Consider the following 16,956-nt stretch of genomic DNA (forward strand, 5'->3'; position numbering starts at 1 on the left):
ACCATAAAAGAAACAAATTGCCAAGTCTGTCATCCACCTTCTGTAATGTGATATTTGCTCACAGGGATAACTATATCACCTGCACAGTTTCATAATAAATGCCCATTCTGCTCATTTCTCATAATACTTATACAAAAAATACCCAGTTAATTTGACATCACCATATCTTGACATTGAAGCATACTCTGTACTCTTGGTTTCTTTATGATTAAGTTTTGTTTCATATTGCATCATTTCAATTCCGGTAACTTACATCTTCAAAATTTTACATAAGTACTAACACCAACAATTACTTTATTTTGTAAGACATTTAGAAGTAATTTGATTTTTTTGATCAATTTTTCCTTTCAGCTTACTTATTTTGCTAAGAATAATGACTTTACATTTAAGGAAAAACAAACAGTCATATTCTTTGGTTATGGAAGCAAAGATGTGGGCTTGTTTGCTTATCAATAACCAAATTCTTGATTCAGTTTTTACAGAAAGTATATTTATCGTCTAAAGCACCGCAATCAGTAAACAAACCATTGCTCATAAATGACCTCGTTGCGCAACGGTAGCGCGTCTGACTCCAGATCAGAAGGTTGCGTGTACAAATCACGTCGGGGTCAATTACCATTTTGAAGATGAAATTTACCAAATGAAACACCATAAAAGAAACAAATTGCCAAGTCTGTCATCCACCTTCTGTAATGTGATATTTGCTCACAGGGATAACTATATCACCTGCACAGTTTCATAATAAATGCTCATTTCTCATAATACTTATACAAAAAATACCCAGTTAATTGGACATCACCATATCTTGACATTGAAGCATACTCTGTACTCTTGGTTTCTTTATGATTAAGTTTTGTTTCATATTGCATCATTTCAATTCCGGTCACTTACAACTTCAAAATTTTACATAAGTGCTAACACCAACAATTACTTTATTTTGTAAGACATTTAGAAGTAATTTGATTTTTTTGATCAATTTTTCCTTTCAGCTTACTTATTTTGCTAAGAATAATGACTTTACATTTAAGGAAAGACAAACAGTCATATTCTTTGGTTATGGAAGCAAAGATGTGGGCTTGTTTACTTATCAATAACCAAATTCTTGATTCAGTTTTTACAGAAAGTATATTTATCGTCTAAAGCACCGCAATCAGTAAACAAACCATTGCTCATAAATGACCTCGTGGCGCAACGGTAGCGCGTCTGACTCCAGATGAGAAGGATGCGTGTTCAAATCACGTCGGGGTCAATTACCATTTTGAAGATGAAATTTACCAAATGAAACACCATAAAAGAAACAAATTGCCAAGTCTGTCATCCACCTTCTGTAATGTGATATTTGCTCACAGGGATAACTATATCACCTGCACAGTTTCATAATAAATGCCCATTCTGCTCATTTCTCATAATACTTATACAAAAAATACCCAGTTAATTTGACATCACCATATCTTGACATTGAAGCATACTCTGTACTCTTGGTTTCTTTATGATTAAGGTTTTGTTTCATATTGCATCATTTCAATTCCGGTCACTTACAACTTCAAAATTTTACATAAGTGCTAACACCAACAATTACTTTATTTTGTAAGACATTTAGAAGTAATTTGATTTTTTTTGATCAATTTTTCCTTTCAGCTTACTTATTTTGCTAAGAATAATGACTACATTTAAGGAAAGACAAACAGTCATATTCTTTGGTTATGGAAGCAAAGATGTGGGCTTGTTTGCTTATCAATAACCAAATTCTTGATTCAGTTTTTACAGAAAGTATATTTATCGTCTAAAGCACCGCAATCAGTAAACAAACTATTGCTCATAAATGACCTCGTGGCGCAACGGTAGCGCGTCTGACTCCAGATCAGAAGGTTGCGTGTTCAAATCACGTCGGGGTCAATTACCATTTTGAAGATGAAATTTACCAAATGAAACACCATAAAAGAAACAAATTGCCAAGTCTGTCATCCACCTTCTGTAATGTGATATTTGCTCACAGGTATAACTATATCACCTGCACAGTTTCATAATAAATGCTCATTTCTCATAATACTTATACAAAAAATACCCAGTTAATTGGACATCACCATATCTTGACATTGAAGCATACTCTGTACTCTTGGTTTCTTTATGATTAAGTTTTGTTTCATATTGCATCATTTCAATTCCGGTCACTTACAACTTCAAAATTTTACATAAGTGCTAACACCAACAATTACTTTATTTTGTAAGACATTTAGAAGTAATTTGATTTTTTTGATCAATTTTTCCTTTCAGCTTACTTATTTTGCTAAGAATAATGACTACATTTAAGGAAAGACAAACAGTCATATTCTTTGGTTATGGAAGCAAAGATGTGGGCTTGTTTGCTTATCAATAACCAAATTCTTGATTCAGTTTTTACAGAAAGTATATTTATCGTCTAAAGCACCGCAATCAGTAAACAAACCATTGCTCATAAATGACCTCGTGGCGCAACGGTAGCGCGTCTGACTCCAGATCAGAAGGTTGCGTGTTCAAATCACGTCGGGGTCAATTACCATTTTGAAGATGAAATTTACCAAATGAAACACCATAAAAGAAACAAATTGCCAAGTCTGTCATCCACCTTCTGTAATGTGATATTTGCTCACAGGGATAACTATATCACCTGCACAGTTTCATAATAAATGCCCATTCTGCTCATTTCTCATAATACTTATACAAAAAATACCCAGTTAATTGGACATCACCATATCTTGACATTGAAGCATACTCTGTACTCTTGGTTTCTTTATGATTAAGTTTTGTTTCATATTGCATCATTTCAATTCCGGTCACTTACAACTTCAAAATTTTACATAAGTGCTAACACCAACAATTACTTTATTTTGTAAGACATTTAGAAGTAATTTGATTTTTTTTGATCAATTTTTCCTTTCAGCTTACTTATTTTGCTAAGAATAATGACTTTACATTTAAGGAAAGACAAACAGTCATATTCTTTGGTTATGGAAGCAAAGATGTGGGCTTGTTTACTTATCAATAACCAAATTCTTGATTCAGTTTTTACAGAAAGTATATTTATCGTCTAAAGCACCGCAATCAGTAAACAAACCATTGCTCATAAATGACCTCGTGGCGCAACGGTAGCGTGTCTGACTCCAGATGAGAAGGATGCGTGTTCAAATCACGTCGGGGTTAATTACCATTTTGAAGATGAAATTTACCAAATGAATCACCATAAAAGAAACAAATTGCCAAGTCTGTCATCCACCTTCTGTAATGTGATATTTGCTCACAGGGATAACTATATCACCTGCACAGTTTCATAATAAATGCCCATTCTGCTCATTTCTCATAATACTTATACAAAAAATACCCAGTTAATTTGACATCACCATATCTTGACATTGAAGCATACTCTGTACTCTTGGTTTCTTTATGATTAAGTTTTGTTTCATATTGCATCATTTCAATTCCGGTCACTTACAACTTCAAAATTTTACATAAGTGCTAACACCAACAATTACTTTATTTTGTAAGACATTTAGAAGTAATTTGATTTTTTTGATCAATTTTTCCTTTCAGCTTACTTATTTTGCTAAGAATAATGACTACATTTAAGGAAAGACAAACAGTCATATTCTTTGGTTATGGAAGCAAAGATGTGGGCTTGTTTGCTCATCAATAACCAAATTCTTGATTCAGTTTTTACAGAAAGTATATTTATCGTCTAAAGCACCGCAATCAGTAAACAAACCATTGCTCATAAATGACCTTGTGGCGCAACGGTAGCGCGTCTGACTCCAGATCAGAAGGTTGCGTGTTCAAATCACGTCGGGGTCAATTACCATTTTGAAGATGAAATTTACCAAATGAAACACCATAAAAGAAACAAATTGCCAAGTCTCTCATCCACCTTCTGTAATGTGATATTTGCTCACAGGTATAACTATATCACCTGCCCAGTTTCATAATAAATGCTCATTTCTCATAATACTTATACAAAAAATACCCAGTTAATTGGACATCACCATATCTTGACATTGAAGCATACTCTGTACTCTTGGTTTCTTTATGATTAAGTTTTGTTTCATATTGCATCATTTCAATTCCGGTCACTTACAACTTCAAAATTTTACATAAGTGCTAACACCAACAATTACTTTATTTTGTAAGACATTTAGAAGTAATTTGATTTTTTTGATCAATTTTTCCTTTCAGCTTACTTATTTTGCTAAGAATAATGACTACATTTAAGGAAAGACAAACAGTCATATTCTTTGGTTATGGAAGCAAAGATGTGGGCTTGTTTGCTTATCAATAACCAAATTCTTGATTCAGTTTTTACAGAAAGTATATTTATCGTCTAAAGCACCGCAATCAGTAAACAAACCATTGCTCATAAATGACCTTGTGGCGCAACGGTAGCGCGTCTGACTCCAGATCAGAAGGTTGCGTGTTCAAATCACGTCGGGGTCAATTACCATTTTGAAGATGAAATTTACCAAATGAAACACCATAAAAGAAACAAATTGCCAAGTCTGTCATCCACCTTCTGTAATGTGATATTTGCTCACAGGGATAACTATATCACCTGCACAGTTTCATAATAAATGCCCATTCTGCTCATTTCTCATAATACTTATACAAAAAATACCCAGTTAATTGGACATCACCATATCTTGACATTGAAGCATACTCTGTACTCTTGGTTTCTTTATGATTAAGTTTTGTTTCATATTGCATCATTTCAATTCCGGTCACTTACAACTTCAAAATTTTACATAAGTGCTAACACCAACAATTACTTTATTTTGTAAGACATTTAGAAGTAATTTGATTTTTTTTATCAATTTTTCCTTTCAGCTTACTTATTTTGCTAAGAATAATGACTACATTTAAGGAAAGACAAACAGTCATATTCTTTGGTTATGGAAGCAAAGATGTGGGCTTGTTTGCTTATCAATAACCAAATTCTTGATTCAGTTTTTACAGAAAGTATATTTATCGTCTAAAGCACCGCAATCAGTAAACAAACCATTGCTCATAAATGACCTCGTGGCGCAACGGTAGCGCGTCTGACTCCAGATCAGAAGGTTGCGTGTTCAAATCACGTCGGGGTCAATTACCATTTTGAAGATGAAATTTACCAAATGAAACACCATAAAAGAAACAAATTGCCAAGTCTGTCATCCACCTTCTGTAATGTGATATTTGCTCACAGGGATAACTATATCACCTGCACAGTTTCATAATAAATGCCCATTCTGCTCATTTCTCATAATACTTATACAAAAAATACCCAGTTAATTGGATATCACCATATCTTGACATTGAAGCATACTCTGTACTCTTGGTTTCTTTATGATTAAGTTTTGTTTCATATTGCATCATTTCAATTCCGGTCACTTACAACTTCAAAATTTTACATAAGTGCTAACACCAACAATTACTTTATTTTGTAAGACATTTAGAAGTAATTTGATTTTTTTGATCAATTTTTCCTTTCAGCTTACTTATTTTGCTAAGAATAATGACTACATTTAAGGAAAGACAAACAGTCATATTCTTTGGTTATGGAAGCAAAGATGTGAGCTTGTTTGCTTATCAATAACCAAATTCTTGATTCAGTTTTTACAGAAAGTATATTTATCGTCTAAAGCACCGCAATCAGTAAACAAACCATTGCTCATAAATGACCTCGTGGCGCAACGGTAGCGCGTCTGACTCCAGATCAGAAGGTTGCGTGTTCAAATCACGTCGGGGTCAATTACCATTTTGAAGATGAAATTTACCAAATGAAACACCATAAAAGAAACAAATTGCCAAGTCTGTCATCCACCTTCTGTAATGTGATATTTGCTCACAGGGATAACTATATCACCTGCACAGTTTCATAATAAATGCTCATTTCTCATAATACTTATACAAAAAATACCCAGTTAATTTGACATCACCATATCTTGACATTGAAGCATACTCTGTACTCTTGGTTTCTTTACGATTAAGTTTTGTTTCATATTGCATCATTTCAATTCCGGTAACTTACATCTTCAAAATTTTACATAAGTGCTAACACCAACAATTACTTTATTTTGTAAGACATTTAGAAGTAATTTGATTTTTTTGATCAATTTTTCCTTTCAGCTTACTTATTTTGCTAAGAATAATGACTTTACATTTAAGGAAAGACAAACAGTCATATTCTTTGGTTATGGAAGCAAAGATGTGGGCTTGTTTGCTTATCAATAACCAAATTCTTGATTCAGTTTTTACAGAAAGTATATTTATCGTCTAAAGCACCGCAATCAGTAAACAAACTATTGCTCATAAATGACCTCGTGGCGCAACGGTAGCGCGTCTGACTCCAGATCAGAAGGTTGCGTGTTCAAATCACGTCAGGGTCAATTACCATTTTGAAGATGAAATTTACCAAATGAAACACCATAAAAGAAACAAATTGCCAAGTCTGTCATCCACCTTCTGTAATGTGATATTTGCTCACAGGTATAACTATATCACCTGCACAGTTTCATAATAAATGCCCATTCTGCTCATTTCTCATAATACTTATACAAAAAATACCCAGTTAATTGGACATCACCATATCTTGACATTGAAGCATACTCTGTACTCTTGGTTTCTTTATGATTAAGTTTTGTTTCATATTGCATCATTTCAATTCCGGTCACTTACAACTTCAAAATTTTACATAAGTGCTAACACCAACAATTACTTTATTTTGTAAGACATTTAGAAGTAATTTGATTTTTTTGATCAATTTTTCCTTTCAGCTTACTTATTTTGCTAAGAATAATGACTACATTTAAGGAAAGACAAACAGTCATATTCTTTGGTTATGGAAGCAAAGATGTGGGCTTGTCAATAACCAAATTCTTGATTCAGTTTTTACAGAAAGTATATTTATCGTCTAAAGCACCGCAATCAGTAAACAAACCATTGCTCATAAATGACCTTGTGGCGCAACAGTAGCGCGTCTGACTCCAGATCAGAAGGTTGCGTGTTCAAATCACGTTGGGGTCAATTACCATTTTGAAGATGAAATTTACCAAATGAAACACCATAAAAGAAACAAATTGCCAAGTCTGTCATCCACCTTCTGTAATGTGATATTTGCTCACAGGGATAACTATATCACCTGCACAGTTTCATAATAAATGCCCATTCTGCTCATTTCTCATACTACTTATACAAAAAATACCCAGTTAATTTGACATCACCATATCTTGACATTGAAGCATACTCTGTACTCTTGGTTTCTTTATGATTAAGTTTTGTTTCATATTGCATCATTTCAATTCCGGTAACTTACATCTTCCAAATTTTACATAAGTGTTAACACCAACAATTACTTTATTTTGTAAGACATTTAGAAGTAATTTAATTTTTTTGATCAACTTTTCCTTTCAGCTTACTTATTTTGCTAAGAATAATGACTTTACATTTAAGGAAAGACAAACAGTCATATTCTTTGGTTATGGAAGCAAAGATGTGGGCTTGTTTGCTTATCAATAACCAAATTCTTGATTCAGTTTTTACAGAAAGTATATTTATCGTCTAAAGCACCGCAATCAGTAAACAAACCATTGCTCATAAATGACCTCGTGGCGCAACGGTAGCGCGTCTGACTCCAGATCAGAAGGTTGCGTGTTCAAATCACGTCGGGGTCAATTACCATTTTGAAGATGAAATTTACCAAATGAAACACCATAAAAGAAACAAATTGCCAAGTCTGTCATCCACCTTCTGTAATGTGATATTTGCTCACAGGGATAACTATATCACCTGCACAGTTTCATAATAAATGCCCATTCTGCTCATTTCTCATAATACTTATACAAAAAATACCCAGTTAATTTGACATCACCATATCTTGACATTGAAGCATACTCTGTACTCTTGGTTTCTTTATGATTAAGTTTTGTTTCATATTGCATCATTTCAATTCCGGTAACTTACATCTTCAAAATTTTACATAAGTACTAACACCAACAATTACTTTATTTTGTAAGACATTTAGAAGTAATTTGATTTTTTTGATCAATTTTTCCTTTCAGCTTACTTATTTTGCTAAGAATAATGACTTTACATTTAAGGAAAAACAAACAGTCATATTCTTTGGTTATGGAAGCAAAGATGTGGGCTTGTTTGCTTATCAATAACCAAATTCTTGATTCAGTTTTTACAGAAAGTATATTTATCATCTAAAGCACCGCAATCAGTAAACAAACTATTGCTCATAAATGACCTCGTGGCGCAACGGTAGCGCGTCTGACTCCAGATCAGAAGGTTGCGTGTTCAAATCCCGTCGGGGTCAATTAACGTTTTGAAGATGAAATTTACCAAATGAAACACCATAAAAGAAACAAATTGCCAAGTCTGTCATCCACCTTCTGTAATGTGATATTTGCTCACAGTTATAACTATATCACCTGCACAGTTTCATAATAAATGCCCATTCTGCTCATTTCTCATAATACTTATACAAAAAATACCCAGTTAATTGGACATCACCATATCTTGACATTGAAGCATACTCTGTACTCTTGGTTTCTTTATGATTAAGTTTTGTTTCATATTGCATCATTTCAATTCCGGTCACTTACAACTTCAAAATTTTACATAAGTGCTAACACCAACAATTACTTTATTTTGTAAGACATTTAGAAGTAATTTGATTTTTTTTATCAATTTTTCCTTTCAGCTTACTTATTTTGCTAAGAATAATGACTACATTTAAGGAAAGACAAACAGTCATATTCTTTGGTTATGGAAGCAAAGATGTGGGCTTGTTTGCTTATCAATAACCAAATTCTTGATTCAGTTTTTACAGAAAGTATATTTATCGTCTAAAGCACCGCAATCAGTAAACAAACCATTGCTCATAAATGACCTCGTGGCACAACGGTAGCGCGTCTGACTCCAGATCAGAAGGTTGCGTGTTCAAATCACGTCGGGGTCAATTACCATTTTGAAGATGAAATTTACCAAATGAAACACCATAAAAGAAACAAATTGCCAAGTCTGTCATCCACCTTCTGTAATGTGATATTTGCTCACAGGGATAACTATATCACCTGCACAGTTTCATAATAAATGCCCATTCTGCTCATTTCTCATAATACTTATACAAAAAATACCCAGTTAATTGGATATCACCATATCTTGACATTGAAGCATACTCTGTACTCTTGGTTTCTTTATGATTAAGTTTTGTTTCATATTGCATCATTTCAATTCCGGTCACTTACAACTTCAAAATTTTACGTAAGTGCTAACACCAACAATTACTTTATTTTGTAAGACATTTAGAAGTAATTTGATTTTTTTGATCAATTTTTCCTTTCAGCTTACTTATTTTGCTAAGAATAATGACTACATTTAAGGAAAGACAAACAGTCATATTCTTTGGTTATGGAAGCAAAGATGTGAGCTTGTTTGCTTATCAATAACCAAATTCTTGATTCAGTTTTTACAGAAAGTATATTTATCGTCTAAAGCACCGCAATCAGTAAACAAACCATTGCTCATAAATGACCTCGTGGCGCAATGGTAGCGCGTCTGACTCCAGATCAGAAGGTTGCGTGTTCAAATCACGTCGGGGTCAATTACCATTTTGAAGATGAAATTTACCAAATGAAACACCATAAAAGAAACAAATTACCAAGTCTGTCATCCACCTTCTGTAATGTGATATTTGCTCACAGGGATAACTATATCACCTGCACAGTTTCATAATAAATGCCCATTCTGCTCATTTCTCATAATACTTATACAAAAAATACCCAGTTAATTTGACATCACCATATCTTGACATTGAAGCATACTCTGTACTCTTGGTTTCTTTATGATTAAGTTTTGTTTCATATTGCATCATTTCAATTCCGGTAACTTACATCTTCAAAATTTTACATAAGTGCTAACACCAACAATTACTTTATTTTGTAAGTCATTTAGAAGTAATTTGATTTTTTTGATCAATTTTTCCTTTCAGCTTACTTATTTTGCTAAGAATAATGACTACATTTAAGGAAAGACAAACAGTCATATTCTTTGGTTATGGAAGCAAAGATGTGGGCTTGTTTGCTTATCAATAACCAAATTCTTGATTCAGTTTTTACAGAAAGTATATTTATCGTCTAAAGCACCGCAATCAGTAAACAAACCATTGCTCATAAATGACCTTGTGGCGCAACAGTAGTGCGTCTGACTCCAGATCAGAAGGTTGCGTGTTCAAATCACGATGGGGTCAATTACCATTTTGAAGATGAAATTTACCAAATGAAACACCATAAAAGAAACAAATTGCCAAGTCTGTCATCCATCTTCTGTAATGTGATATTTGCTCACATGGATAACTATATCACCTGCACAGTTTCATAATAAATGCTCATTTCTCATACTACTTATACAAAAAATACCCAGTTAATTTGACATCACCATATCTTGACATTGAAGCATACTCTGTACTCTTGGTTTCTTTATGATTAAGTTTTGTTTCATATTGCATCATTTCAATTCCGGTAACTTACATCTTCAAAATTTAACATAAGTGTTAACACCAACAATTACTTTATTTTGTAAGACATTTAGAAGTAATTTGATTTTTTTGATCAATTTTTCCTTTCAGCTTACTTATTTTGCTAAGAATAATGACTTTACATTTAAGGAAAGACAAACAGTCATATTCTTTGGTTATGGAAGCAAAGATGTGGGCTTGTTTGCTTATCAATAACCAAATTCTTGATTCAGTTTTTACAGAAAGTATATTTATCGTCTAAAGCACCGCAATCAGTAAACAAACCATTGCTCATAAATGACCTCGTGGCGCAACGGTAGCGCGTCTGACTCCAGATCAGAAGGTTGCGTGTACAAATCACATCGGGGTCAATTACCATTTTGAAGATGAAATTTACCAAATGAAACACCATAAAAGAAACAAATTGCCAAGTCTGTCATCCACCTTCTGTAATGTGATATTTGCTCACAGGGATAACTATATCACCTGCACAGTTTCATAATAAATGCCCATTCTGCTCATTTCTCATAATACTTATACAAAAAATACCCAGTTAATTTGACATCACCATATCTTGACATTGAAGCATACTCTGTACTCTTGGTTTCTTTATGATTAAGTTTTGTTTCATATTGCATCATTTCAATTCCGGTAACTTACATCTTTAAAATTTTACATAAGTGCTAACACCAACAATTACTTTAATTTGTAAGACATTTAGAAGTAATTTGATTTTTTTGAACAATTTTTCCTTTCAGCTTACTTATTTTGCTAAGAATAATGACTTTACATTTAAGGAAAGACAAACAGTCATATTCTTTGGTTATGGAAGCAAAGATGTGGGCTTGTTTGCTTATCAATAACCAAATTCTTGATTCAGTTTTTACAGAAAGTATATTTATCGTCTAAAGCACCGCAATCAGTAAACAAACTATTGCTCATAAATGACCTCGTGGCGCAACGGTAGCGCGTCTGACTCCAGATCAGAAGGTTGCGTGTTCAAATCACGTCGGGGTCAATTACCATTTTGAAGATGAAATTTACCAAATGAAACACCATAAAAGAAACAAATTGCCAAGTCTGTCATCCACCTTCTGTAATGTGATATTTGCTCACAGGTATAACTATATCACCTGCACAGTTTCATAATAAATGCCCATTCTGCTCCTTTCTCATAATACTTATACAAAAAATACCCAGTTAATTGGACATCACCATATCTTGACATTGAAGCATACTCTGTACTCTTGGTTTCTTTATGATTAAGTTTTGTTTCATATTGCATCATTTCAATTCCGGTCACTTACAACTTCAAAATTTAACATAAGTGCTAACACCAACAATTACTTTATTTTGTAAGACATTTAGAAGTAATTTGATTTTTTTGATCAATTTTTCCTTTCAGCTTACTTATTTTGCTAAGAATAATGACTACATTTAAGGAAAGACAAACAGTCATATTCTTTGGTTATGGAAGCAAAGATGTGAGCTTGTTTGCTTATCAATAACCAAATTCTTGATTCAGTTTTTACAGAAAGTATATTTATCGTCTAAAGCACCGCAATCAGTAAACAAACCATTGCTCATAAATGACCTCGTGGCGCAATGGTAGCGCGTCTGAATCCAAATCAGAAGGTTGCGTGTTCAAATCACGTCGGGGTCAATTACCATTTTGAAGATGAAATTTACCAAATGAAACACCATAAAAGAAACAAATTGCCAAGTCTGTCATCCACCTACTGTAATGTGATATTTGCTCACAGGGATAACTATATCACCTGCACAGTTTCATAATAAATGCCCATTCTGCTCATTTCTCATAATACTTATACAAAAAATACCCAGTTAATTTGACATCACCATATCTTGACATTGAAGCATACTCTGTACTCTTGGTTTCTTTATGATTAAGTTTTGTTTCATATTGCATCATTTCAATTCCGGTAACTTACATCTTCAAAATTTTACATAAGTGTTAACACCAACAATTACTTTATTTTGTAAGACATTTAGAAGTAATTTGATTTTTTTGATCAATTTTTCCTTTCAGCTTACTTATTTTGCTAAGAATAATGACTTTACATTTAAGGAAAGACAAACAGTCATATTCTTTGGTTATGGAAGCAAAGATGTGGGCTTGTTTGCTTATCAATAACCAAATTCTTGATTCAGTTTTTACAGAAAGTATATTTATCGTCTAAAGCACCGCAATCAGTAAACAAACCATTGCTCATAAATGACCTCGTGGCGCAACGGTAGCGCGTCTGACTCCAGATCAGAAGGTTACGTGTACAAATCACGTCGGGGTCAATTACCATTTTGAAGATGAAATTTACCAAATGAAACACCATAAAAGAAACAAATTGCCAAGTCTGTCATCCACCTTCTGTAATGTGATATTTGCTCACAGGGATAACTATATCACCTGCACAGTTTCATAATAAATGCCCATTCTGCTCATTTCTCATAATACTTATACAAAAAATACCCAGTTAATTTGACATCACCATATCTTGACATTGAAGCATACTCTGTACTCTTGGTTTCTTTATGATTAAGTTTTGTTTCATATTGCATCATTTCAATTCCGGTAACTTACATCTTCAAAATTTTACATAAGTGCTAACACCAACAATTACTTTATTTTGTAAGTCATTTAGAAGTAATTTGATTTTTTTGATCAATTTTTCCTTTCAGCTTACTTATTTTGCTAAGAATAATGACTACATTTAAGGAAAGACAAACAGTCATATTCTTTGGTTATGGAAGCAAAGATGTGGGCTTGTTTGCTTATCAATAACCAAATTCTTGATTCAGTTTTTACAGAAAGTATATTTATCGTCTAAAGCACCGCAATCAGTAAACAAACCATTGCTCATAAATGACCTTGTTGCGCAACAGAAGTGCGTCTGATTCCAGATCATAAGGTTGCGTGTTCAAATCACGTTGGGGTCAATTACCATTTTGAAGATGAAATTTACCAAATGAAACACCATAAAAGAAACAAATTGCCAAGTCTGTCATCCACCTTCTGTAATGTGATATTTGCTCACAAGGATAACTATATCACCTGCACAGTTTCATAATAAATGCTCATTTCTCATACTACTTATACAAAAAATACCCAGTTAATTTGACATCTCCATATCTTGACATTGAAGCATACTCTGTACTCTTGGTTTCTTTATGATTAAGTTTTGTTTCATATTGCATCATTTCAATTCCGGTAACTTACATCTTCAAAATTTTACATAAGTGTTAACACCAACAATTACTTTATTTTGTAAGACATTTAGAAGTAATTTGATTTTTTTGATCAATTTTTCCTTTCAGCTTACTTATTTTGCTAAGAATAATGACTTTACATTTAAGGAAAGACAAACAGTCATATTCTTTGGTTATGGAAGCAAAGATGTGGGCTTGTTTGCTTATCAATAACCAAATTCTTGATTCAGTTTTTACAGAAAGTATATTTATCGTCTAAAGCACCGCAATCAGTAAACAAACCATTGCTCATAAATGACCTCGTGGCGCAACGGTAGCGTGTCTGACTCCAGATCAGAAGGTTACGTGTACAAATCACGTCGGGGTCAATTACCATTTTGAAGATGAAATTTACCAAATGAAACACCATAAAAGAAACAAATTGCCAAGTCTGTCATCCACCTTCTGTAATGTGATATTTGCTCACAGGGATAACTATATCACCTGCACAGTTTCATAATAAATGCCCATTCTGCTCATTTCTCATAATACTTATACAAAAAATACCCAGTTAATTTGACATCACCATATCTTGACATTGAAGCATACTCTGTACTCTTGGTTTCTTTATGATTAAGTTTTGTTTCATATTGCATCATTTCAATTCCGGTAACTTACATCTTCAAAATTTTACATAAGTGCTAACACCAACAATTACTTTATTTTGTAAGTCATTTAGAAGTAATTTGATTTTTTTGATCAATTTTTCCTTTCAGCTTACTTATTTTGCTAAGAATAATGACTACATTTAAGGAAAGACAAACAGTCATATTCTTTGGTTATGGAAGCAAAGATGTGGGCTTGTTTGCTTATCAATAACCAAATTCTTGATTCAGTTTTTACAGAAAGTATATTTATCGTCTAAAGCACCGCAATCAGTAAACAAACCATTGCTCATAAATGACCTTGTTGCGCAACAGAAGTGCGTCTGACTCCAGATCATAAGGTTGCGTGTTCAAATCACGTTGGGGTCAATTACCATTTTGAAGATGAAATTTACCAAATGAAACACCATAAAAGAAACAAATTGCCAAGTCTGTCATCCACCTTCTGTAATGTGATATTTGCTCACAAGGATAACTATATCACCTGCACAGTTTCATAATAAATGCTCATTTCTCATACTACTTATACAAAAAATACCCAGTTAATTTGACATCACAATATCTTGACATTGAAGCATACTCTGTACTCTTGGTTTCTTTATGATTAAGTTTTGTTTCATATTGCATCATTTCAATTCCGGTAACATACATCTTCAAAATTTTACATAAGTGTTAACACCAACAATTACTTTATTTTGTAAGACATTTAGAAGTAATTTGATTTTTTTGATCAATTTTTCCTTTCAGCTTACTTATTTTGCTAAGAATAATGACTTTACATTTAAGGAAAGACAAACAGTCATATTCTTTGGTTATGGAAGCAAAGATGTGGGCTTGTTTGCTTATCAATAACCAAATTCTTGATTCAGTTTTTACAGAAAGTATATTTATCGTCTAAAGCACCACAATCAGTAAACAAACCATTGCTCATAAATGACCTCGTGGCGCAACGGTAGCGCGTCTGACTCCAGATCAGAAGGTTGCGTGTACAAATCACGTTGGGGTCAATTACCATTTTGAAGATGAAATTTACCAAATGAAACACCATAAAAGAAACAAATTGCCAAGTCTGTCATCCACCTTCTGTAATGTGATATTTGCTCACATGGATAACTATATCACCTGCACAGTTTCATAATAAATGACCATTCTGCTCATTTCTCATAATACTTATACAAAAAATACCCAGTTAATTTGACATCACCATATCTTGACATTGAAGCATACTCTGTACTCTTGGTTTCTTTATGATTAAGTTTTGTTTCATATTGCATCATTTCAATTCCGGTAACTTACATCTTCAAAATTTTACATAAGTGCTAACACCAACAATTACTTTATTTTGTAAGTCATTTAGAAGTAATTTGATTTTTTTGATCAATTTTTCCTTTCAGCTTACTTATTTTGCTAAGAATAATGACTACATTTAAGGAAAGACAAACAGTCATATTCTTTGGTTATGGAAGCAAAGATGTGGGCTTGTTTGCTTATCAATAACCAAATTCTTGATTCAGTTTTTACAGAAAGTATATTTATCGTCTAAAGCACCGCAATCAGTAAACAAACCATTGCTCATAAATGACCTTGTGGCGCAACAGTAGTGCGTCTGACTCCAGATCAGAAGGTTGCGTGTTCAAATCACGATGGGGTCAATTACCATTTTGAAGATGAAATTTACCAAATGAAACACCATAAAAGAAACAAATTGCCAAGTCTGTCATCCATCTTCTGTAATGTGATATTTGCTCACATGGATAACTATATCACCTGCACAGTTTCATAATAAATGCTCATTTCTCATACTACTTATACAAAAAATACCCAGTTAATTTGACATCACCATATCTTGACATTGAAGCATACTCTGTACTCTTGGTTTCTTTATGATTAAGTTTTGTTTCATATTGCATCATTTCAATTCCGGTAACTTACATCTTCAAAATTTTACATAAGTGTTAACACCAACAATTACTTTATTTTGTAAGACATTTAGAAGTAATTTGATTTTTTTGATCAATTTTTCCTTTCAGCTTACTTATTTTGCTAAGAATAATGACTTTACATTTAAGGAAAGACAAACAGTCATATTCTTTGGTTATGGAAGCAAAGATGTGGGCTTGATTGCTTATCAATAACCAAATTCTTGATTCAGTTTTTACAGAAAGTATATTTATCGTCTAAAGCACCGCAATCAGTAAACAAACCATTGCTCATAAATGACCTCGTGGCGCAACGGTAGCGCGTCTGACTCCAGATCAGAAGGTTGCGTGTACAAATCACATCGGGGTCAATTACCATTTTGAAGATGAAATTTACCAAATGAAACACCATAAAAGAAACAAATTGCCAAGTCTGTCATCCACCTTCTGTAATGTGATATTTGCTCACAGGGATAACTATATCACCTGCACAGTTTCATAATAAATGCCCATTCTGCTCATTTCTCATAATACTTATACAAAAAATACCCAGTTAATTTGACATCACCATATCTTGACATTGAAGCATACTCTGTACTCTTGGTTTCTTTATGATTAAGTTTTGTTTCATATTGCATCATTTCAA

General features: G+C 33.1%; 22 non-coding genes across 22 annotated transcripts; all 22 read left to right on the forward strand.

Annotated features, from left to right (window-relative positions):
- Positions 1-539: 539 nt before the first annotated feature.
- On the forward strand, positions 540-611 carry TRNAW-CCA (transfer RNA tryptophan (anticodon CCA)). Its single transcript has one exon. It is a non-coding gene; the product is annotated as a tRNA-Trp (tRNA).
- Positions 612-1,177: 566 nt separating this feature from the next.
- On the forward strand, positions 1,178-1,249 carry TRNAW-CCA (transfer RNA tryptophan (anticodon CCA)). Its single transcript has one exon. It is a non-coding gene; the product is annotated as a tRNA-Trp (tRNA).
- Positions 1,250-1,824: 575 nt separating this feature from the next.
- TRNAW-CCA (transfer RNA tryptophan (anticodon CCA)) lies at positions 1,825-1,896 on the forward strand. Its single transcript has one exon. It is a non-coding gene; the product is annotated as a tRNA-Trp (tRNA).
- Positions 1,897-2,460: 564 nt separating this feature from the next.
- TRNAW-CCA (transfer RNA tryptophan (anticodon CCA)) lies at positions 2,461-2,532 on the forward strand. Its single transcript has one exon. It is a non-coding gene; the product is annotated as a tRNA-Trp (tRNA).
- A 576-nt stretch (positions 2,533-3,108) lies between these two features.
- TRNAW-CCA (transfer RNA tryptophan (anticodon CCA)) lies at positions 3,109-3,180 on the forward strand. The gene has a single exon. It is a non-coding gene; the product is annotated as a tRNA-Trp (tRNA).
- A 573-nt stretch (positions 3,181-3,753) lies between these two features.
- On the forward strand, positions 3,754-3,825 carry TRNAW-CCA (transfer RNA tryptophan (anticodon CCA)). Its single transcript has one exon. It is a non-coding gene; the product is annotated as a tRNA-Trp (tRNA).
- A 564-nt stretch (positions 3,826-4,389) lies between these two features.
- Positions 4,390-4,461, forward strand: TRNAW-CCA (transfer RNA tryptophan (anticodon CCA)). Its single transcript has one exon. It is a non-coding gene; the product is annotated as a tRNA-Trp (tRNA).
- Positions 4,462-5,034: 573 nt separating this feature from the next.
- On the forward strand, positions 5,035-5,106 carry TRNAW-CCA (transfer RNA tryptophan (anticodon CCA)). Its single transcript has one exon. It is a non-coding gene; the product is annotated as a tRNA-Trp (tRNA).
- Positions 5,107-5,679: 573 nt separating this feature from the next.
- Positions 5,680-5,751, forward strand: TRNAW-CCA (transfer RNA tryptophan (anticodon CCA)). Its single transcript has one exon. It is a non-coding gene; the product is annotated as a tRNA-Trp (tRNA).
- A 566-nt stretch (positions 5,752-6,317) lies between these two features.
- TRNAW-CCA (transfer RNA tryptophan (anticodon CCA)) lies at positions 6,318-6,389 on the forward strand. The gene has a single exon. It is a non-coding gene; the product is annotated as a tRNA-Trp (tRNA).
- Positions 6,390-6,954: 565 nt separating this feature from the next.
- Positions 6,955-7,026, forward strand: TRNAW-CCA (transfer RNA tryptophan (anticodon CCA)). The gene has a single exon. It is a non-coding gene; the product is annotated as a tRNA-Trp (tRNA).
- A 575-nt stretch (positions 7,027-7,601) lies between these two features.
- Positions 7,602-7,673, forward strand: TRNAW-CCA (transfer RNA tryptophan (anticodon CCA)). Its single transcript has one exon. It is a non-coding gene; the product is annotated as a tRNA-Trp (tRNA).
- A 575-nt stretch (positions 7,674-8,248) lies between these two features.
- Positions 8,249-8,320, forward strand: TRNAW-CCA (transfer RNA tryptophan (anticodon CCA)). Its single transcript has one exon. It is a non-coding gene; the product is annotated as a tRNA-Trp (tRNA).
- A 573-nt stretch (positions 8,321-8,893) lies between these two features.
- On the forward strand, positions 8,894-8,965 carry TRNAW-CCA (transfer RNA tryptophan (anticodon CCA)). Its single transcript has one exon. It is a non-coding gene; the product is annotated as a tRNA-Trp (tRNA).
- A 573-nt stretch (positions 8,966-9,538) lies between these two features.
- Positions 9,539-9,610, forward strand: TRNAW-CCA (transfer RNA tryptophan (anticodon CCA)). Its single transcript has one exon. It is a non-coding gene; the product is annotated as a tRNA-Trp (tRNA).
- A 1,211-nt stretch (positions 9,611-10,821) lies between these two features.
- On the forward strand, positions 10,822-10,893 carry TRNAW-CCA (transfer RNA tryptophan (anticodon CCA)). Its single transcript has one exon. It is a non-coding gene; the product is annotated as a tRNA-Trp (tRNA).
- Positions 10,894-11,468: 575 nt separating this feature from the next.
- TRNAW-CCA (transfer RNA tryptophan (anticodon CCA)) lies at positions 11,469-11,540 on the forward strand. The gene has a single exon. It is a non-coding gene; the product is annotated as a tRNA-Trp (tRNA).
- A 573-nt stretch (positions 11,541-12,113) lies between these two features.
- TRNAW-CCA (transfer RNA tryptophan (anticodon CCA)) lies at positions 12,114-12,185 on the forward strand. Its single transcript has one exon. It is a non-coding gene; the product is annotated as a tRNA-Trp (tRNA).
- Positions 12,186-12,760: 575 nt separating this feature from the next.
- On the forward strand, positions 12,761-12,832 carry TRNAW-CCA (transfer RNA tryptophan (anticodon CCA)). Its single transcript has one exon. It is a non-coding gene; the product is annotated as a tRNA-Trp (tRNA).
- A 1,211-nt stretch (positions 12,833-14,043) lies between these two features.
- On the forward strand, positions 14,044-14,115 carry TRNAW-CCA (transfer RNA tryptophan (anticodon CCA)). Its single transcript has one exon. It is a non-coding gene; the product is annotated as a tRNA-Trp (tRNA).
- A 1,211-nt stretch (positions 14,116-15,326) lies between these two features.
- On the forward strand, positions 15,327-15,398 carry TRNAW-CCA (transfer RNA tryptophan (anticodon CCA)). The gene has a single exon. It is a non-coding gene; the product is annotated as a tRNA-Trp (tRNA).
- A 1,211-nt stretch (positions 15,399-16,609) lies between these two features.
- TRNAW-CCA (transfer RNA tryptophan (anticodon CCA)) lies at positions 16,610-16,681 on the forward strand. Its single transcript has one exon. It is a non-coding gene; the product is annotated as a tRNA-Trp (tRNA).
- The last annotated feature ends 275 nt before the right edge of the window (positions 16,682-16,956 follow it).

Source organism: Pseudophryne corroboree, chromosome 6, assembly GCF_028390025.1.
Source record: "Pseudophryne corroboree isolate aPseCor3 chromosome 6, aPseCor3.hap2, whole genome shotgun sequence".
Classification (NCBI taxonomy): domain Eukaryota; kingdom Metazoa; phylum Chordata; class Amphibia; order Anura; family Myobatrachidae; genus Pseudophryne; species Pseudophryne corroboree.